The 22834-nt window shown below is 49.2% G+C and overlaps 1 protein-coding gene across 2 annotated transcripts in view; it reads left to right on the plus strand.

Annotated features, from left to right (window-relative positions):
- Positions 1-22834, plus strand: part of GALNT14 (polypeptide N-acetylgalactosaminyltransferase 14) — a 232100-nt gene that overhangs the window by 110649 nt on the left and 98617 nt on the right. The window lies entirely within an intron of this gene.

The following is a 22834-nucleotide window of genomic DNA, read 5'->3' on the forward strand; positions in this document are numbered from 1 at the left end:
CCAAGGCCTACTCAACCTTATGACTTGGTAGGTCCCACGCTATCCAGTCCATTGTGAGTAGTTTGGGCTCTGTGGTTGCTTCATGTTCCATGGGTAGATTTTTTTTATGCTCTTCTTTTACTTGATAACCCAGGGTTAGGGGTGTGTGTGTGTGTGCATGTGTGTGTTTTAATATTCTGTTTCTACCAGGGCCCAGAAGCACGTCCTGGCATATACTTCCTTGCCTCAATGGCATCTATAACCTTGCTACATAGCCCTGTGGTTCTATGCTGCAGCTCCTCTTTTGGGTCTTTCCAGAAGCTACATACAGTGTTTTTCTCTACCACAGATACCTCTGGTACCATGGGCTCTGCCAAGTTGTATGCCCTAAGTGTCAGAGCTGCTTGACCTGTAGCCTTAACCTTCCGTGGAGCCCATTTTTGTTCTGGGTCTCTTAAAACTAGCAGACTTTGAAGTTATCTGCTAAATGGGTAGGAACAGTATTCCCAAGTGTGGAATATGCTGACTGCAAAACCTGAAGAGACCTAGCGCGTGCTATGCTTCTCTTTCAGTGGAGAAGGTGCAAGGTGCAATCCCATGCCTTTTGCTTTGGAGGGGATGTCCCAACAGTCCCCAGATCCTGGGATCCCTAAAACTTCAGCCATAGGTCAAGCCCTTGCATCTTCATAGGGTGCATCTCCCATCTTCTGCAGCACGTGTGTCTTACCTAGACTTCAAAGATCCTTGCTAGTTCCACTCATCTAGCTTGATTAACATGATGCCATCCATATAATGGACGAATGTGATGTTCTAAGGTATGTCCAGATAGTCCGGGGCCCTTTGGATGACACTGTGACAGAGAATTAACACAGCCCTGGAGCTAGCCTATGAATGTATATTGTCCATTTCATATGAATTTCAGTGAATTTCTGATCTTCCTTCCTGATGGGTATTGAAAGAAAAGCATTCACCAGGTCAGTAGCTATGACCCAAGGCTGTGTCACTCTGTTCTAGCAGATATACCGCAAATGACCCAGCAGCTTTACTCGTGCCCACCACCTGGTTAGGTTTGTAGTAGTTTATTGTCATCTGCCATAGTCCGTCCGGTCTTTGCCTTGGCCAGGATGGTGATTTAAATGAGCATTGATAGGCATCGCTACCTTGGCATTTCTAAAGCTTTGTGGGTGGCACTAATTCTCCAGGGAGAATGGGATTTCGGGGTCTTCCACGTGTCCTTTCCTATCACAGCGGCTCCTATACTACAGGTCAGAGAATCAACGTGGTATTTCTGCTAACTAAATTTGTCCTTTCCAGTTTTATATTGAAGAACCAGGGACATGACCACCAGGTAGGTCTGTGGATCCAGTCAACCCACTGTGAGACTAATTTGGGCCAGGCCCGCATTTCTTAGCTGACCTCTCTTTGCCCGCAGTCCAGCAGGGGGACGTTGATGGCTTATTGGGTCACAAGGTGTCAGTAACAAATTAGACCCTGTGATTGATAGTCCTCAAGAGACCTGGCTACGGTTACCTTTTTGAAAGAAGACCGACTTTTTTCTCCACCAGATTCCACAGCAGCCACCTGATTCCACAGTTTGTATAGGTGCGATTTCCCTCAGACTCCTTCAACACCAGTTGCATTGCACCAGCCAGGGCACACACTTTTACCTGTATCCCGGCTGGTCCATCACCAGGCTGTTAGAAATAGCCACTGCCACAGCTTCTTCCACCCACAGCCAGTGTTGGGGTCCTATGGCCATCCAGCCAGCATGTTATCCACCTCCTTAGCGGCTGATCCTGGACGCAGAGCCTGAGGCAGGGATCCCTGTGGAAGTGGTTTACTTGGGACACGCCTCCAAGAGGAGGGACCTCAGGGAAGCAGGACCGCTTGCTTTAGCCTGGTCCTGCTGGGACCGCTGGAGACGTGCTTTAGCCTGGTCCTGCTGGGAGCCCTGGATTAGGAACTGCTTCAGAGTTGGTCCGACTTTCATGCAGGAGGGCTGGCCTTGGGTCCCCGGTGCCAGTTAGTCACTGGCTTCTCGGGTACTCCCAGGAGGGGACCCTGCCAGACTCCTACTCACTGGGGTGAATTCTCTGGAAAAGGAGACAGCTCTGAGTCATTAGCTCATCAGCAGCGAGGAGTCAGTGGAGGGAAGAGTGTCCTGAGCCCAGGAAAAGGCTCAGGGTGGGACAGTAATAGCATCTCTGGCACCTTGGATCCTCTCTACAGACCTGCTGTTCTAATCTCGTTTTACCAATAAGGAAACTGAGGCACAAAGTGGTTAGGTAATATTTCAAGGGTCACCTAACAAGTGAGAATCCAAGCTGGGCTTTGAACCCACATTCTCTGACTTTGGGATCTCTATACATCATGGTCATGCTTCATTGCTTTCCAGGCTACCAGACCAAGGCCTGCATCGCACGCGCGTGCGTGCGCGCGCGCGCGCGCGCGCACACACACACACACACACACACACACACACTGCTGCCCTAGTCTGGGCACAGCAGGAGCAGGACTGGCTGGCATTGGTGGAATGGACTTAAGTAAGGGGTTAGGAGCACAATTAGTACCTCAGTGGTCCATGGATTTGGACAGATGCATCCTTTTTTTTTAAACAACTTTTTATTTTAAAATGATTTTAGACTTGTAGAAAAGTTGCAAAAATAGTATGGAGAATCCTATATCCTTCACCCAGCTTCTCCTAATATTAACATCTTATATAACCATAGTATTATATAATTATCAAAACCAGGAAATTAACACTGGAATGATATCCTTAACTAAACTAAAGACCTACCATGAACTAAACTACAGTTTAAAACTTCCCCAGTTTTTCCACTAACGTCCTTTGTCTCTTCCGGCATCCAATTCCAGATCCCACATTGCCTTTGATTGTTCTGTCTCCTTAGTCTCCTTTAATCTGTGACAGTTTCTCTCTTTCCGTGTCTCCAGTGCCCTTGACACTTTGAAGAGTACCAGTGAGTCTCTCGATTGGGTTTGTCTGATGTTTTCTCCCGACCAGATGGAGGTTCTGTGCTTTGGGTGAGGATGCTGCAGAGGCCATATTGAGCCCTTCTCGGCACATCATTTCAGGGGATACATGCTGTCGATGTGTCTTACGAGCGTGGTGTTAACCTTGATCCCTTGGCTAAGGTGGTGCCTGTCCAGCTTCTCCATTGTAAAATGCCATTTTTTCCTCTTTGTAATTAATAAAAAATCTTAGAGGGATATACTTTGAGACTCTGCAAGTATCCCGATTTGACTCTGGTTTTAGGATCGATGGATGCAGTTTTTATTGCCGTTTTCTGGACTCCCTTAATAAGGTGGAGTTGGCTTCTTTCAGCAGTTCCCTTATCAGGAGTGTGGTCCTGGGGCTCCGAGCAGGTTGAAGGCAGCTACCTCCAGCTGTCTCTGCAGGCAGCGAGCTGACGCTCCTTTATGGCTATCGGATCGGTGCTTCAGTCCTTTCCTGCTTCCTTTCCTTCTCCTGGTCCCCTCCCCTGCTCACTTCAGTCTCCTGTTCCTGGCCTTGCTCCCTCCTTCCTCTGGTTTGCCTGTTGAGTCAGTTGAGGCCACAGAGACATCATATGGGGCATGCAGCCTGCCCAGAACTCCGCACTCTACACTTACAGTCAACCAGAGAACTTCCAGATCGACTCCCACCCTCTTCCTTCACAGATGAGGAAAGACACAGACAGGTTGAGAGGAATACGTGGGTGCCATTGCCGGGTCTAGAACTCGGCTTCCTGACCTCTGTGCGCTCTGTTCCCCAGGGTGCCTCATCCTTCAGGGCTGGTCCTGCAGTGGTCGCCTGGGACGGCCAGGAGAAGGTGGCGGCTGGCTGGCAAGCTGGAACCACACTGCCCCTCAGCCTGCTGTCACCTGCCAGGAAGTCTGGCTTCCCGTTCTGGCTTCTCTTCCTCAGTCCTGAGAAAGGGGGCTGTTCTCTGCCTGGTTGGAAACTGGGGGCCCCACGCCTCTCTGTGGAGACGCTTCTCCCTGTTTTGGAGCACTGGGACAGGGACCTTTGTGAAAGCCCAGCATCTCCCATGAGTATCCAGACCCAGAGCAGTGGTTCATCCTCTTGCCTCTTTGCGGGGAGCGTTGAGGTGGCGGTGCTCACTTTCATTCCCATTTTCACCCTCATCTTCAGTCTCCTTCACCTCTTAGTGAACAGTTATTATGTGCAAGTCACTGCTTTATATATATTTTTTCATTTAATCCTTAAACCCTATGAGATGGGCATGAGTCTCCCCATTTGACAGGTGAAGGAACTGAGTTAAGTAGCTTCCTCCAAATCACACAAATAGTGAGTGGTAGAGCTGGCATCAGAGCCCAGGTCTTGAGAAAACTTAGGTCTATTTTAGTTCCTTATCAGCAGCTTTTATGATAGCTTACAGAGATAAAAGCCTGAAGCCATTATCCACATTATTATTATTTTCAGATTGTCAGAGTCGGTAACATTTTCACAGCATTATATGACCATTGCCATAGCTGTTTCGTTTTAATTCCATAATTAAATAGATTCATTGTGCCCCTTGTTCTTATACTCCATTCCTGGGCTTTTCTTTTTTTTTTGCGGTACGCGGGCCTCTCACTGCTGTGGCCTCTCCCGTTGCGGAGCACAGGCTCTGGACGCGCAGGCTCAGCGGCCATGGCTCACGGGCCCAGCCGCTCCGCGGCATGTGGGATCTTCCCGGACCGGGGCACGAACCCGTGTCCCCTGCATCGACAGGCGGACTCTCAACCACTGCGCCACCAGGGAAGCCCGGGCTTTTCATTTTGAACCATCTCTTCATTGGCTGGATGTTATCATTTAGTAGATTCTTCAAAATGGGCTCAGAGGTGCCGTGATCCCCAAGGTCTTTGACAGTGGGAACGTCAGTCTCTCGCCTTCCACGCTTGAACAGGTTAAGATGCTCTCGGGTCATACCTGGAGTTAGCCTTTGTGGCTATTCCTTCACTGGCATCTGTGGATGAATGTTGCTCTGGGGAAGTTTGAAGTCAGCAAACGTTCTTCCTTTTGTAGATGAGAAGGTGTCTTGTTTGTTCTGCCTGGATGCTTGATGATTTCTGTCTCAGTCGTCCAAGTTCGATACCTAAATCAGGAACCATCTCTGGGTCAGTTGTTCTGTATCAATTTTTTGTGGAACGTGGCATGCTCTTTTGCTGTACAGATTCCATTTTTTATTCATTTCAGGGGCTTTTTTTTTTAAAGGATGAATACCTTTTTGTGCGTTTCACCTGTGTCTCGCCTTCAGGTTCGCTGGTTTTCTGATGTCGGGTCACCTTTGCTGTTTCTGCATGTTTTTTTCTCTCCTCTAGTTGCTTCAATAAATTGAGCTTTTCTCCTTTGCAGTCACAGTGACTCACCCAAGGACCCACTGCTACTGGGTGGCAGACGGGGATGGAACCCTGTAGTTGTCAGAAATTAGATTTTCTGCTTCATCTGCTACTTGGAATTTCTACATTTATTTACTGGTTCTGCAAAAGCATTTAGTGGTTCTCGATTTTATAATCCTTCAGTTTGTTTCTTTGTTTTATCATCTGATCTTCTAGCTCTTGTTTTATTAAATTCATGTTCTTAAGTTGTTCTATGGTACAAAGCGTGTTTGGGTAATTTCTTTCTGTTCCTTAGGTTATATTTTCTTTCAGACTGGGGTTTTTGGTTTATGTGTATGTGCAGTGGGATTTTTAATTGTTTTCATGCTATGCTCCATTTCTTTGTTCGTTTTTGTTCATCTCCTCCCACCCCCCGTATTCCCCAGTGACATTTGCATCATTGCCATGCAGTGTGTTTTCAATTTGCCTTTCCTACTGACCCTGACTTAGGGTGAGTCAGTTCTTGACCCCTTTCCCAGCATGTCTGGGCTTGTTCATTTTTTCCACCAGGAGTAGTTTGAGGGCTGGGGGTTCTGTGTTCCGTCCACTTTTCTGCAGCCTGAGAGCCTTGGCTGGGGTGAGAATGGAAGTGGAGAGCTGGCCCGAGGCTGGGAGTAGTCTTCATTAGGACGCCCAGCCTCTATGCCAGGAGTCAGAGGGAAAGTCCTTGCTCCTACCTCTGTGCAGTTTGGGAGAAGAAGGCCCAACACATAGGTAATTATAGTAAGTGCCATGATGTAAGAGGAGGGGCCCCTTTCAGATGGCAGGGACCCGATTTTCTCAACTTACTTTCAGTACTAGTGGTGGCAGTTTAAGGTAAGGATACCAGTTTTGTGGGGACTGGAATTAAGGACTTGCAGGCCATGGTAAGGACCTTGGCCTTTATTCTGTCGATAGGATCCAACTATATATTTCAGAAAAGTCACTCCAGCAGCAGCATGAAAATTAAATATGGATCTGAAGACTTAACATCCCCAAAGCATATCTGTTGGTCAGCTCCGCGAAGAGGCCAAGAAAATAACCTTTTGTACTTGGAGCTGGGGCAGCATGGAGTAGAGACTTTCCTGAGACAGGCTGACATCCCTCCACCCGTCTTTATACGTTCCCCACTTCAGACACCCTCAGCTTTGGGGCAGCAGCTGAAGACACCCCGCTTCTCTTCCCAGGGCTCTTCCCTCGTGGACCTCTGGGGGTGTTTTCTAGAGCTGTCCAGATGACAGCCAGGCCCAGGGGCTGCACATCGGGATAATAGATCTCAAGGTTGTTGTGTTTTCCCAGCACAGCACAGAGCAGGGCCCGATTATGTGGTCCCTCTGTGTAGCAGCCGTCATTACTGTGCTCAGCATGGGATGGGCAGAGGCTGGCAGAGCTGGGGAACCGGCTCTGGGCCCCTAAAGTATAACTTAGAGGTGCGGGGGGGGGGGGGAAGACATCATTGATTTCTTCCCTGCCAGGTCTGCCTGTGTGAGCTCATCTTTTCAGGGAGGCACCCATACCGCTACAGCGGACTTGAAAGCCGGGTGCCTCCTAGGGTTCCATGGTGGCACTGGGTCCTTGATACTGTAAGCAGAAATTGGTATCTGTGTCTACACAGACATTTCTGTGGGGAGAAGGGCTTCCATCATGTTGAAAAGGGGGCCATCTGTCCTCCAAATAGTTGAGAATGCCTGCTGTAAGTCCTACATTTGACAAGTGGGGAGACTAACCAGAGACCCAGTGAGTAGAAGTGATTTACCCAAGGACACAAGGTAGTGGCAGAGGCAGATCTAAAAGCCTGATCTCCTGGTTCCTTCTGGGAATCCTCACTGCATCTCTGGTGGGATCACTTCCTGCCCCATGGACACACGTTGCTGTCTTCACTTTACCAACAGATGAAGTTGTAGCTACCGTTGACTGAGTGCTTAGTGCGTGCACGGCACAGTGCTCAGCGCTTCATTTAGTCTGTTTGTTCACAAAACAGAATCATGATTTTACAGAATAGGCAGCTGAAGCTCACTCAGAGAGGTTAATCGCTTACCCAAGATAGACAGTAACTGGAGGACAGAGACGGTACACTCAGCTCTTTGGGGGCATCCATTCTACCCACCCCCACCTCCCATCTGTTTGTACTCCTGTCTCAGTGTGGCCCAGGCCAGGACTTCCCCCTCCCCGCAGTGTTCTCTGACGGGCCCAGCCCTGGCTGTTTCTTCCTTTCTCTGGATAGGCAGGACCACTGTAAGTTCTTCGTCGGCAGATGGTCTGGGTTCAACTCTCAGTCCTGCTACTTCCCTGATGGCTTCCCTTGAGCGTATGTACTTCTCCTCTGTAGCTCTGCTTATATATGACGTGGGAATAATAATACCCAGATCTTGGGGATTTTAAGAGGATTAAATGAGATAAGTAACATCCATCGAGTCATTTATTCAACAAATATTGGAGAATCTACCATGAGCCATGCAATATGCCAACAGTGGTGAGCAAAACAGACCAGCTCCTGCTCTCAGGAAGGGTGTGGCCAAGTTGCAGGGGCACACATGAAATATATACTTAGACCAATGTACCTGATACAGGCTGTGATTTCCCAGTTCTGTAAAAGAGACGTGTAAGTTCCTAGGAGAGTATAGGAGGGACTTTATGCAGCCTCAAGATGCATGGAGGCCCTCTTTAAAGATGTAACACTTAGTTTGAGAGCCAATGGATGAAGAGGAGTGATCAGGTGAAGAATATTCCAGGTAGAAAGCACGGCAGGCATGGAGGCCTGCGATGGTGTATTCATTTGTAAGAACTGCCATAACAAAATACCACAGACTGGGTGGCTTAAACTGCAGACGTTTATTTTCTTAAAGTTCTGGAGGCCTAAAGTCTGAGGTCAAGGTGTTGACAGTGCTGGTTTTTCCTGAGGCCTCGCTCCTTGGCTTGCAGATGGCCGCCTTCTCATCATGGTCTTTTCTTGGTAAGAGGGCACCCCTGGTGTCTCTACCTCTTTTTATAAGGACACCAGTCATATGGGATTAGGGCTCCACTCTGATGACCTCTTTTTAACCTAATCACCTCTTTGAAAGCCCTGTCTCCAAATGCGGTCACATGGATCAGGGCGCACCCCAATAACCTCATTTAACCATAACTACCTCGCTAAAGGCCCCATCTGCAAACACGGTTACACTCTTGAGGTATTGGAGACTTCAACAGATGAATTTTGGGAGACCAGAATTCAGATGGGAAAGAGCGTGACTTGTTCTACAAGCTGAAGACAGGCCAGTGTGACTGGAGCGTAGTAAACAAAGAGGGGAAGGGAGAGGGGAGTGAGGCTGCAGGATTTGTGGAGCCACGTCAGGCAGGGCTCGGAGGGCCATGGTACAGAGTGCGGATGGTATTCTGAGTGTAGCGGGGAGCCACTGGAGGGCTTTTGAGTCCGAATGGGAGAGGATCAGGTGTCATTTTAAGACGGTAACTCCTGAAAATGGATTGTTGGGGCCCAAAGTAGAAATACGGAGTTGGGGCCTATTGCAGTCAGTATTTCAGACAGGAGTCAGTGGTGGTGGGCGTGGTTGTAGAGATGGGGATGGTCGTGGGGAAGGATGGAGACACGTGGTAGAGGCTGCATCCATAGGACATGGTGGTGGGTGGGGTACAAGCGATCAGAGTGAAGATGAGGGTGAGAGAGGAGGAATGTGAAGGATGACGCAGATTCCCGGTTGAGCAGCTGCACGGGTGCTGGTGCTGTTTCCTCACAGGGGACAGACTGGAGGAGGTGCCGGTTGTGATGGGAGGATCACGAGTTCCACATGGGACCTACTCAGCGTGAGATGCTTGTGAGACACCCGGGTGGGCATGGCAAGTAGGCATCTATTTAATCTAGACGTGAGCTCAGAAGAGATCTGGGCTGGAAAGATATCGTGGGAAATATCCACCTGTAGAAGGTTTTGAAGACACAGGAATGGAAGCAGTCACCTGTGATGAGCATATAATGGGGGGGGGGATTAAATCCACAGGCAATTCCAAGATTTAGAAGCCAGGGAGGAGGAGAGGCCAGCAAAAGAGGTGGGGAAGAGGGCAGAGGATGAGGAAAAGCCCAAGAAAGAGGGCTCCTGGGAGCCAAGAGACAAGAGCACCTGAAGGGGGGTGTCCCCGGTGGGATAGATGCTGCTGAGGGACCAAGGAAGACGCATGTGCCGAATCCTCGCTCAATGCTGTGTAGCCAGCGGGCTCCCAATCAACGTGGGATCCTTTTCCTCGCCACTCTCTCCATCTTAATTTGTTCCTGTATTTCTGAATATCTATTGCCTTTTCCCTCAGATGACAGTAGGAACCCAAGAAATAATGAATAAATGAATGAAGATGTGAATGACAAGGGCAGCTGTGACGGGTGGTCTCCGGGGTGAGGTACAACTCCCCTCATCTCCTCTCCTGCAGCCTGGGCATTGATTCTGTCCCAAGGCTAGGCTGGCTGCAAGATTCCTGGGCCCTGATGGCTCCCGTCTAGCAGAGGGCCCTCTGGGGAGCCACTTTGCGTGCTCATCAGGCAACCTGGCCTGAGCAGGACCGAGACAGTCCCCTTGGCTGCTGGGGCCGGGAGCCGCCTCCCTCAGCAGGTCGCTGGAGTCCCTGTCGCCTTCCCCCCACCCGCCCGGCGGTGTCGACTGCACTGTAATCACACAAGTATGATGCCATTAAAATGTCACATTTGGAGAAATCCATATAAACAAAGCATTAACAACTGCTTGAAAATAGTAGTCTTTACCGCTAATGACCTACTTTGTCTATGCACCCACCGTACCCTCCTGCCACCCCCAGGGCTGCCGCTTTCCCCAGCCTCGCTTTCAGAGGCAGACCAGAAGGTACAGTTGTGTCTGCTGCCTGGAAAGCCTTAATGTTTAATGTGCTGGGAGAGGCTCTTTGATGCGTGTGTCCGAAGTTGGCCAGGCCGGGGGGAGCCCGGCACTGAGCCGCTTACCACATGAGACAAGAGGATGCCACACTGGCCTACCACCCCGCTGCCCTCCGCACTGCCCCCGGCAGACCTAAGATCCTGATGGTGGAAGAACCCTTGGAGAGAATCTGGTCCTTGGGAAACTGAAGAAAGAGGATGGTGTTGAAAAACTTGAGGGTCGGATTCATGCCATTGGCTTTGACTCCCTCCTCTCGGGAAGAGATTGAACCTGAGACTTAGTGTAAGGCCTTGCAGGAGGAAAGGGTCCTGCCCAGCGGCTGTGGACCAGAGTGAGTCCAAGCTAAGAAGCTAGGTGGGTGGAGAGGCACGGGGTGAGAGGGCTTTGATAGTTTCTACCTCATTCCCAGGACAGTGCTCTGGAAAAGTGGAGATACTGAATTTTCTTTGTCACCAGAGTCTAATTTTAGTGCACTAAGGAAATGGATTACTTAAAGGAACCTTGTAGTGAGTGCTCTTAGGCAGTAGGACAGAAACCAAAACAGCTCTGGCCAAGTGATTAATCTCTTCCCGATGTATCTCAATTGCAAATCCGGATCCCCAGAGAGTCCCGTCTGTGGTTAAAGTCAGAGTAAGCTTTATTCTGAAGAAGCGAAAGAGAAGACCACTGTGGGTTAAAAGATGTTGAATTAGAGGATTGGCGATGTTTTAGTTTTGTTTTTATTGAAGTGTAGTTGATTTACAATGTTGTGTTAGTTAGTGCTGTACAGGAAAGTGATTCAGTTATACATATACATATATATACATTCTTATATATATATATTTTTTTTTTCCATTGTGGTTTATCATAGGATATTGAATCTCTGTGTTATACAGTAGGACCTTGCTGTTTATCCATTTCATATACAATAGCTTACATTCGCTAACCCCAGCCTCCCACTCCATCCCTCCCCAACCCCGTCCCCCTTGGCAACCACCAGTCTGTTCTCTATGTCCATGAGTCTGTTTCTGTTTCGTAGATGGGTTCATTTGTGTCAAAACTCTAACTCAAAAAGATACAGGCACCCCGTATGTTCATAGCAGCACTATTCACAGTTGCCGAGACATGGAAACAACCTAAATGTCCATTGACAGAGGAATGGGTAAAGAAGATGTGGTCCATATATACAATGGAATACCACTCAGCCATAAAAAAGAACAAAATAATGCCATTTGCAGCCACATGGATGCAACTGGAGATTATCATGCTAAGTGAAGTAAGTCAGAAAGAGAAAGACAAATACCGCATGATATCACTTATATGTGGAGTCTAAAATATGACACAGATGAGGGTAGAAGGTGTTTTAAATGTCACTCCAGCACTTGACATCCCTCACACAGTTCAGGATTAACCTGCAGAAGGGATCATGCCACAGGTGCTTTAACGAATGGACAAGAATGGTTGGTGACGAGCACGTCATTTGGGGAGCAATTACTGGTGCTTCCTAAGGTGAGAGAGATGCCCCTGTGGGTCTTGTTTGCAAAAGCAAGTGCTTTATAAATCCCTTCTTTATAGTTCATGCAAGATGCCATAGACGAGATTCCTGCCAGGCTGTAAAGATGGTCAGTATTTAGGACAGGCTCGTAAAGATTTCTCCCAGTTTTTCAACCCACTGCCATTATCACTTGCTATGTTGCCCGCAGCACTAAATTTGCCCTTCACAGAGGTGGGCATCCTGCCCCCACCCAGATTCAGCAGCCGTGATGTCTGCTGGGTCTGCTTTTGACATAATAGAGCCCCTTTCACTGAAAGCCAGCCAGCAGCCCCCATGGAGTCCTGGGAGATAAAGCCCTTTCAGAGTTATTCACTCCAACCCCACACCTGCATATTCAGCAGCTGACCTAGTTTTGAGGGAGCTGGAGGGTATCTGGATGTCACCTTATTTACAGAGCGGATAGAAAATGCGCTAAGCTCTGGGCCCTGCCTGCACACAGTATCTGGGGAGATCTAGCCGGCACCTCGGAGGCAGGCGGAGAAGAGAGGAACAAATTCTCCTCCGCCAAGAGCTAAGGCTTCTTGCTAATGTCACGTTTGGGGAATGAATGATAGGGCTTAGGGGACATGACTCTGAAACTCCTTCTAGCCAGAAAATCCAGTTTAGCACCTTCTGACCTATGGATTAGGGGAGGTGTTTCCAGGATAGCCTCGGCGGAAAGTGTATGACGGGGCTTCTGGCGGGCACCTCCTCCCCCCTCCTTCCTCCATCTTTCTCCAGGCAGGAGCTGGGTTTGGAAGCCTCTTTCCACGAATGAGCCTCTGCCATTGTAGGTCCCGGTAAAGGATATGACGGAGCCCACCTGCCTGGGTTTAATCCCAGCATCTGCACTTACTAGGAGTGTGACCTTGGCTGATCTCTTTAGTTCCTCAAGCCTCAGTTTCACCTTCAGTAAAATAGGGTTCATAATAGCACCTGCTTCAGGTTTGTTCCGAGTATTCAATGAGAGACATCTTTAGGACAGAGCCTGGCACGCAGTAAATGCTACAAAACAATTAGTTGTGATTGCTGTTCTGAGTGACTATGTCCAGTGTGAGAATTGATCACCTTTTCAAGTCGGTCCTCTTCCCTGGCTTCTCACAGCCATCTCCATCTTGATTACTCCACGGTCACCTTTGCCCAAGAAGAACCTAGAGGGAGATTTGGGGAAGCTGCAAACCTTGCCGAACATATTCCTTGTGAGGATAGCTGTAGGACTGGCCATTCCGGCCCTTGGAAGCCAAGTCCCAGGACGCCTGGAGAAGACCCTCTGGGGCTAATGTGTCAGAGGAGGAAAGGGGCCAGCAGTCGAGCAGGGAGCAGGCTCCTTGGCCTGATGGGAGCCTTGGGGTCTCAAGCAGGTTCAGGTTTCTGACCCCACCCCTGAGATCCCCAGGTCTCCCCCCAGAATCACCCAGCACAGCCTCTGTGCCTGCCCCAGACCCCACCTTCACACACATAAAAAAGGGAGTTAGCACAGAGGCCACACAGAGCTCAGTTTCCAGCCTTCCAAGCTGGCAGTGACCTTATGTATTACTTTTTTAATAAGTAGTTTTCTGGTTGTGTCGTTTGCACGGCACTGTGCTCAAACCCATATCTGAGGTGGGGCTTTTGGGTGGATGAGCCCTCCAGAGCCCCAGGCGACATCAGCATTGATCATGACCTGTCTCTTTCATCACAGCCGGACAGTAGGCAGGTGCACCCAGTCACCTGAGGATGCAGTCACAGGTCACATTTCTGCCACAGGGAAGGAAGAAGCTAAACGTAACTTAGCCGACCGTAAATCGTAAAATTGTAAACTTTTCTCCCCATTAGCATTCAGTCCCCAAAAGGAATAATAGTAACCACAGCAATGTTGACAATAATAATGTGTTACATTTGCATTATGTTTTGCAGAGCAATTTTCGGGTCTTATCTCATTTCTGAGACTTAATCCAGGACGGTAAAATTGTGTGGGGTAAAATTCGTATTGCCCTTGGGGTGGAGGAAGAAACCGACCACAGGAGGTTGAAAGGGCACGCTGAGCAGAGCCAGGCTCGGGACCGGCTTTCCTGACTCGTGTTTTCTTTTAGCATCTATGGGACCGTCGACAGGAATTACAGGATCTTCTCTGATGATGTGCATCCCCTTCTCTGCCCATCTCCACCTTCCCACACATCAGCACTCTTGCCGCTGCATGTCTGTCAGGGCGAAACTGAGTTGAAATGTACAAGGGGCCCCTTGAAAGAGAAGAGAAGTCACAAAAGCTTGATGCCTATAGCATGAGCACTTTTCCCTTCATTCTTCCCTCCTTTCCTTTACCCTCTTCCTTTTACCCCATTACTGTCTCTGGGTCACAGTTTGGAAGCCTGCAGACTCACCCCATGGGTGTATTTTGTTTCACCCAAAGGGGAGGTTTAAGGCAGTGTCACTAGGCGGGTACTGTTTGGCACCTGTAAGGTCTTCGCTCAATTTCTCTTCTCGGTGACCCTGAAGGCATGTTCATTTGTGACCCCTCCTGCACACCTTGGTTCAGTCGGGCCCCTTGAAAATTGCTTGCCTCCGTAGCTATTCCTTGAGGCTAACGAGATTACTGATGATGCCTTAAGATATTTCCTGGCCCTGTACAGGTGAAGAGGGAGACCTCTTCTGTCACTGGGAAATTCAAGTCTCATTTTTAGTGTTTTGTTTTTTTCCTGCTTCTAGTGAGTGAGACTCTTACCAGCCGCTGTGGCCACACTGTTGGGCCATCCCAGGAGGAATGCCCTCCTTTTCCCTTGCAACCCTGCCCTGAGAGATGGCTGCAGTGTCACCCTGGCAGACCTCAGCCTTTGGAGGTGACCCTGTGCCCAAGACGACTCAGCTGTCCACACCAGAAACAATGAGTTTCAGTTCTGTTGAGCTGGAGGCCTCCCTTTCTGAGCTCACTTCCGGTCCCCTCTCCCTAGGTCCAGGCCCTCTCCTTGGGCCCTCCCGAGCACAGGTTCCGTCTCTTCATGCCTGGTGTCCTCCAGCGCCAGCCTCCTGGTTACAGGCACAACCACCCTCCTTGTGCCACCATGCAGTCCACCAAATCCTCTTCCTCCTGGGCCCCGTTCGGTTACTTGGCTCCCAACCCCACTTGATCTCTTACTCTCTGGGTTCCAGAGCTGAAAGGGACAGAGGCTTCTCATGTTCCCATGGTCTGTTTACTGCTCCATCTTTGAACACAAAGAAGATGCAGAAATCGATGATGCGGGTGGGGCCAGCTCTCTCTTAATCCTCACGCCCACCAGCAACTGGGAGGTGTTCTTCAAGCAAACAAGTGATGTGAGATGCCCATCTCCATAAAGGAGCCCTGGCTTTGGTCTTTGGTGGTGGAATGTGTAGGGCGTTGGGTAGGAAGGGAGCAGACGTGTAGCATTAGGGCTCACTCACCCTGGCACGTGCAGGGGGACCAGACCTTCTTGCCCAGTCACGCTGATTTATACTTCCCTGGCGTCTCCCTCTCATGCTAATTAGCAAGCAAATTAATCTCCATATAAGGCCCACATTGCATGAGGCTCTTTTTCTTCCCCTATTCCGGAAACAAGAGCTGGGCTTCTGTCCATTCTGTTAATCACATTATATTTCACAGTTGGAGTTTTCAGGCAATTATAATAATTATCAGAACTTTTCTTCTTCCAGAAAGCTCGAAGCATCCCCCAAAGCTGTATTTGCATGTGATGTGCAATTGGAAGATAGGTGGTCAGTGTGTGTATTGGGCAATGACGGGGAGGAGGAGGGGGCTAGGTGGTGGTGTCTCTTGTCCGAGACCAAATGAGACTAAAGCCAGCAGTAGAGTCATTGTGGTATCCAGACTGTCAAGACCCCCCAGTGGCTTAGAGAAGCCACAGCAGACCCAGTATCTAGGCACCTGGCTCTTGAGGGAGCGGGGGTGAGAAGGAACGTGGGGAAGAAAGACAGAAGGAGGTGGAATAGAAAAGTAAACTTACCCTTGATGAGTTATCTGCTACCTCATTTGGCCTGAGAAATAGCCCTTTCCTCCTCTATTATATGCCCATTCCATCTATCAGATTCTTTAAAAGTGACTTTCATATAATTAATACTAGCCATTAAACGACAACATTGAAGGAGCAATTGCCTAATTCTGAGGAAAATTTAAATTTATTACCAGCACCCGAGATAAAATGAATCCTAAAGAGAAGAAGAGAAAACAGTGCAGAAGATAAATAGAAAGCCAAGTGGGATATTGACTTGATCCTTCTCCAGTGCAGGGTAATTTGGCTTCTAAAGTGAGTTAGATCATAATAAATTAAATTTAGATTTCCGCACATCAGTTAAATAACTCCCCAGACAGAATTCCAGTGAGAGGAAGAGGTGATAATACATGGTGGAAAGATTGAAATGGAGGTCTTATCTAATCGTCCATGATTGATGTGCTGTCCCTGGATGAGGGAGAAGGAGTCTGCAGCTCTTTCCTTTGTCATGAGCCCAGATGGGTGAGTGAAGGGCTGGCTTGCCCCTCCTCCTTTGTTTGAGTTGGTCCTGCAGACTGTGGGGAGTCTGTTACCGGCAGTCACTCCTCTCCCAGACCATTCCTACCAGGTAGGACTTACATAGCTGCACTGGTGTGATGAGGGATTCTGCTGTCCTCTCTTGACTGGCCCTTGGAAAAACAAGGTCACTTCCCAGATGGATGCACATTAGGACAGTACAGAAGTGGGCAGATCCTCCTGCACTTTTGTGACTGCCTAGCAGGGTGAACAAAGTGGCCCCGTGGGTGATTGAAACATCTGGTGATGGGGAAAGAACACTGGTTTGGAGGTCAGAAGTCCTGGGTTAGAGTCTCAGTCGTCTCCAGCAAGCTCTTATGCTTTCTTAAGCCTCAGTTTTCCAATCTGCAAAATGGGAACCACCTAACTGGCCTGCCACCTGCATGGGGTTAATACAAATGAGATATTCCAGTGAAAATGCTTTGAAGACTGTAAACATTTCTGTTTGTCTTTCAATCATTATTATAATTTTTTGTTTCTAAAAATTCTGTTTGGTTCTTTTACAAAGAACTTTTGTTCTTTCCTAATTTTTTATTCCACATTTCAACCTACACATGCTTTATATTGTATCTGTAATTTCTGTGTCTGGATTACTTGGAGGATCAGAATACGTTGTTTATAGTTTCCACTCACTCTCCCTTATAGTGGACTTGTTCCCTCTGTGTCTGGTCATTTTTTGTTGTGATTCCATCTTTTGGTGAGCTACATGGGAATCCTGGGAGCCTACCTTAGAGATGCTTTCCTCCAGATAGTATTTATACTTGTCTCTGCTGGGAGCCAGGTTACAGCTGATCTGGGACCATTTAGTCCCACTCCTCGACCTTAATTATGGAAGACTCAGGTTCAGTTACCCCACCTTTTAGGAGCCTGGCTTTACTTTCTCAATGACCTTTACCCTCGGGGCAGCCTCACATCTTTACTTCCCATTCAACTATCCCAGCTCTGGCTTTAGGCCCTGTATTTTCCCTGGCCTCACCTCTCTTCTTGTGGTGAAGATTTTCGTTCTAGAAAGCCCAGTAATGCATTAAAAACCACATTTGTGCCACTTCCCTGGTGGTCCAGTGGTTAAGACTCTGTGCTTCCAATGCAGGGGGCACAGGTTTGATCCCCGGTCCGGGAATTAAGATCCCGCATGCCGTGGGGCGTGGCCCAAAAATAGAAATAATAAAATAAAACAAAACAAAATATACGTTCAAAAAAACCCCACCGCATTTGTTGTTATTTATGCAGAATCTAGCTGTAGTTCAGCATGAAGGTCCTGGCGAGTATCTGGTCTGCCGTGGTGCTATAAGCAGACGGTTCCAGCGGGTAGAAGGCAGGGGCACTCGGGGTGGTGCTGGGAAGCCACAGGCTGCGGTCCTGGAAGCAGCCTGGATGCGTGGAGATGTGAACGCCAGGCTGCACAGCTAGCGTAGAAACTGGGTCTACAGGCCTTGAGGCACACTTCTCAGTTGTGTGAACTTGGGCAAATAATTAATCCTGCCCGTGCCTCAGTTTCCTCACTTGGAGATTGGGGATACAATTTTCTGTTGTATATTGGGATTGTAAGGGTTAGACATCATTTGGGTTACCCCCCCCTCACTACTTCCCTCTGAGGTTCTGACAGGGGAGCTGGGATGGGTAGTTTTGTGTGCCCAGTAGGTGGTGGACCTTATCAAAGGCACAACAAAGCAGCTTCCATCTAGGAAGCCTGCATATAAAAGTTAGATTGTATTATGAGCAATGTCTCCCTTCTCGTTCTGCACATACGGAAGGGTTTCCAGGGTGTTTGAATTCCTTGATGAACCCCACCCAACTTCACTTACTCCTGTTCTCTTGATCCTTTGGTAGATCTTTTGCACTTCTCTGTGTCATTTTTTCTAAGTTGCAAGTCTTATATAATGGGGGGTTGGAAGACCCAGGGAACACATAGTTGCCATTAAATATCTAAAGGGTATGAAAAAGGAAGGTCAGATTTGCATTAAATATCCCTGGGGATAAAACCAGGCCCCAAAGGGAGATACTACCAGGAGACAAATTCTGGTTCAAAATTAGAAGAAAACTTCTAGAAGTTACAGTCCTTTGAAGCTTGGAGTGGGCTTCTTGGGACCGTTCTGTCCCTGACTTGTGGGATGTCCACCGGTGGAATGTTGCACTAGAGTTTAAAACATTGGGTGGATAGATGAATTATATCGTCTTTAAAATATCAGTTATATCATTTTTTTCAATTATGACCTTCTGTGTGTGTTAGTCTCTCACATTCCCATCTTCCTGCAGGAATCTGCCTGCAGAGTTCCCCCTTTCTTGCCCTAGACTGGCAGGATGAAGCCCACTGCTGAGAGGAGAATGACTGCCCACAATGGGGAGTGAAGGGCGGGCGGGAGGATGGTGAGAGGGGGTACAGACATCCTTGTGTGGAGGAAGATCTCTAAGCAAAGAAAGAACTGGACCTCAAAAAATGGTGGGAAACACATAGATAATCTTTGAAGGTAACCCAAGAAAATGGCAGTGAGGATGTACTAAGATTGAGTCACCTAATGGTTGAGCGCATGGGAGCTGGAGCTAGGCTGCCTGGGCTCAAATCCTGGCTCTGACGCTACCTGTGTGACATTGGGCAAGTTACTCAATCTCTCTGTGCCTCCGTTTCCCCAGTTATAAGATGGGAATGGTACTACTGATATCTATTATAGTGAGAATTAAATGTAAATATTTAGGACACATGATAAGAGCCCCCCAAGGTGTTAGCTGTTTATTATAGGGTGAGTCTGAGACATTCTCTTAAGGATCAGGTGCAGTTCAGAGTAAGATGGAAGCCTTAGCAAGGGCTAGAGATTTTCTCATTTGAAAGTGAAAAAGAAGAGACTTAGATCAATAAGAGAAAACTAGTAATACCAAGCTGGGGAAAGAAGGGAGGGAGACAAAAGCATTAGTGGAAAATAGAGGCATCTTCAAAACCTAACAGAAGGGAAGGCTACACCCATGTTTCTTGAGCCAAATAATCAGCTTGAACAGCTTGAAACCAGAGTGAGAGAAAACAGGCCAGGGGAGGATGGAGGGAAGGGGATTCATGATTTCTCGTGGAAGTGTGGTGAGAGGAAAGAAGTGAAGCGACTTAACAGAGGTGCTTTCGAGCTTTCATTTTTGGTACCAAATTATTTAAGCACTGGTCTTGGCCAGGGGGTTGGCTGGCTTAATCAGATAGTTTCTACTTAAAAGATGGTCTGCGTTTTTGTTTGTGGCCTCATACTCCTCTTTTGAAACACACACACTCGAGGTTGAATAAATTCCGGTCAGAAAGTCAAGTGTAGCAGCTTGGGGGGTCACGTGGCAGTGGGCGCAGCTCTGGGGTGGGCCCTTGGGGGGGGCTCCTTGGCGTGTGTTCTTGTTTTGGGAAAGCATTTCACCTCCTGTGCTAGGAAGGCTTGTGAAGGTGAAAGCGCCTGTTCAGAAACTCTCTCGATGTTCACATGAGCCAGGAAGCGAGGAATCCGATGCATGGGTACAGCGTACATGCCCTGGGCCCTTAGAGGCCGGATGTGGGGACTTGCGAATTGAAGAGCTTGGAAACCAGCTCCAAATCAGGACTGGAAGTATCTGGCAAAGTCACTGCCCCTTTAGAAATTCTGGGAGGACCGCGGTCAACTCTCTTCTGGGGGCAAGCAGGGCAGGAGTGTCTGGCCCTTCCTGCGGGCATGTCCCCCACTCCACTCCTCCAGGGGGGTCTTTCTCTGCCCATTCATCCTCGGCAGAGAGGACGCCCCTTGTTCTGTCCATGATAAACAGAACAGACCATGGCGCTGGGAGGCCCTAGGGAGATTCAGTCGGGGGTCCCTTCACTTACTAGCCGTCGTGCATGGGCAAGCCACCTTGCCTCTCTAAGTCGACCCCTCCCTGTCCAAATGGGGGTTGTGTGAGGATTCTGTGACAGTACCTGCAAGGTAGCAGGTACCTGCAATACCTGCTTCATAAAATAGAGGTTGCTATTCAAATGGTAGTGTTGTCTTAAACACAGTCTCACCATTATTTAATACATCCAGACATCATTATAGAAACACCAAGCTCCCAGTACAGGGAGATCCCCCCAGTGGATCCAGTGCAGCAAAGTGGGAACCAGCTCCGCACCCGTGAGCGTCTGAGGGCGTGGTCCCCTCCAAGGATGCCCTTGACGGACTGCTCAGACAGTTTCTCTTGCCGGCCTGGCTGCTGCTCTGGCTGTAGGCTTTCTGGAAGCCAGCTGAGTGCTCACGGCACCATCTCCAAAGATGCCAGGGATGCTTAGCTGCCCTTAGGGTGGCGATTACCAGGCTGAGCAAACCACCCAAACTTGTAGCCCCTTGGCCCTGAGCCTGGTCTGGCATTAATAGAAAGCAGGGATTGGGATGAGACTTAGAGGTTGGTCGAGAGCCCTCACTCCAGCCCCTGTGCCTCCCCACGGTGCCTGTCCCACCACCTGCTTCTCCAGCTGATGGATGGAACTGTACACCTGGGCCCCATCAGGCTTCCCTTCCCACCGGGTTAAAGTGCTGAGGTTGCCTCCCAAATGGTCTCCTCGAGGAGCTTTCTTCCCTCCACTCCATCCTGCACACGCAGCCAGAGATACTCTCCCCTGACCTGCTTCATACGGGACCAGCCACATTCTGGAATTTTCTTTCACTCTTGCTCTCTTTGCAGTCCACACTCTGACCTCCCCATTCCGACCTAGCCATTCCCTGAAAAGATGCTCCTCCCCTGAGCCATTCTGCCTTTTATCTGGATTTTCACTGCACACGTACTTCCCTTCCCCATATCCCCTTAAGCAAAGCAAAATCCCTGCTCATCCTTTAAGTCCTAACTCATTTGCTGCTGCTTCTGGGAAGCCGTTCCCATGTCCCTCGCTCCTCTGTTACAGGTGTCTTCATGCAGGTGTCTCTACAATGTTGCGCCCGCTGGAGGGCAGGGGCCTTCCATCTCCGCATCTCCCCTCCCCAGCACACAGCACTGTAGGGGCTCACAACTTATTTTGAGATTTGCAGTGAATTCAGTGGGGCATGAGCCAGTTGGAGATGGTTCAGGGCGCCGTGGCCCTTCCCGCAAGAATGGGATGTCAGGGTGGCCCTGAGGTCATGTTCCAAGCACAGGTGACATCTTTCAGGCTGTGACATGACACAGCCCAGGCTGGGGGTTTCATACCACCCCCACACAAATACCCCCATGTAGCAGCAGTATCACAGGACATTAATAAAATCAATTATTGGATAAAAATCACTGGTTTCCAGTGCTTCATTTTGTGCTATTAGCAGGAGAATGCTGTTTCAAAAGGAGATAACAGAGAGAGAGAGCGAAAGGGAGAGATCAATTATCAGATAAGATGCAGTGGTGCCTGAGATGAATGTGTATGTGGGCGAGTGGCCCCCCTTACCTGCCAAATGTGGGCCGAGCGCTTGCACTGCTGTCAGCAGCACCTGCCCTGGGCCTTCCTGTTTAGATGCCCTGAGTGCAGAAGAGCATCCTAGTCAATGATGGGATGGGCGGTACCCGGGCAGCTTCAGATACTTGCACAGCGAGGAGGGTCAGTAACACATGAATGAACATCTCACCCTCGATGCCAGCCCCAGGGCTCCAGCCCTCGTGGTCCAGGTCGGAGCCTAGTCAATAGGTTCTTCCTGGCACAGGACTCTTTTGGCTTTGACGCACCTGAAAGGTCTGAGCTTTGTTGATACAGACCAGCTCTCCCCTAGCGGGGTCAGCACTAGTACCCACTGGGCAGTGGCTATCAAGGGAAGCATCCACTGTGCTGAGGCCCTGAAGCCCATACCTCCTGCTGGCTGTGTGGAGTCTCTGTTGGCTGCAGAGCTGGGGTGGGCAGAGCAGAGGCGGCAGCCTGGGCTCTGGGCAGGAGCCGTCGCCTCCCTGTGTGAATCCCCTCACCTCCTCTGCACTGGAGGGTCCAGGAGACAGAGCTCTGCTTTGGGCTCTGCCACCAGCCACCTGGGCGACCTCAGACAAGCCAGTAACCTTTCTGAAGGCTTGTCTTCCCTACTCTGCAGAGGGTCTTGGGGAGGGTGAAACGGTATCGTGAATGCAGAAACCGCCTTATACATTCTAAAGCACTGTCTTCGCTTGTGGTGAGGGTTGTTACTTGCTCCCCCGTGGATGCTCCTTAAAAATAAGCCCAGATTCCTGGGTTGGAGGAAGAAAGGGACACACAGGCATCCGTCTGGTGGGCAGCACACCATTATAGATGGATTGCTTACTTCTCATCGCCGCCTTCCTGTGGCAGAGGAAGGAATGACAGTCACTGTGTACCACCTGCTATGCTCCAGCCACTGTGCCAGCACTTTTCACCGAGTGTCTCAAATTACCCTGGAGAAGTGGCCCCTGGGGTTGGTATTCTAGAATCCAGGTCCCAGCCCTGCAGCATCCTAACTGTGAGATCTGGAGCCAGCTACCTGGGCTATAGAGCCTGCTTCCTTGTCCGTGCAGTGGGAATACGAACGACCTCCATCTCCTAAAACTGCTCTGAGAACTACACGAGATAATGAGAGTATAGGTCCTAGCACAGTGCCTGGTATGTGAGCACAGCACTCGTTAAATGGTAGCTGTCATTGTCATCGTCATTC

This window comes from Orcinus orca, chromosome 13, assembly GCF_937001465.1.
Source record: "Orcinus orca chromosome 13, mOrcOrc1.1, whole genome shotgun sequence".
NCBI classification, from domain to species: domain Eukaryota; kingdom Metazoa; phylum Chordata; class Mammalia; order Artiodactyla; family Delphinidae; genus Orcinus; species Orcinus orca.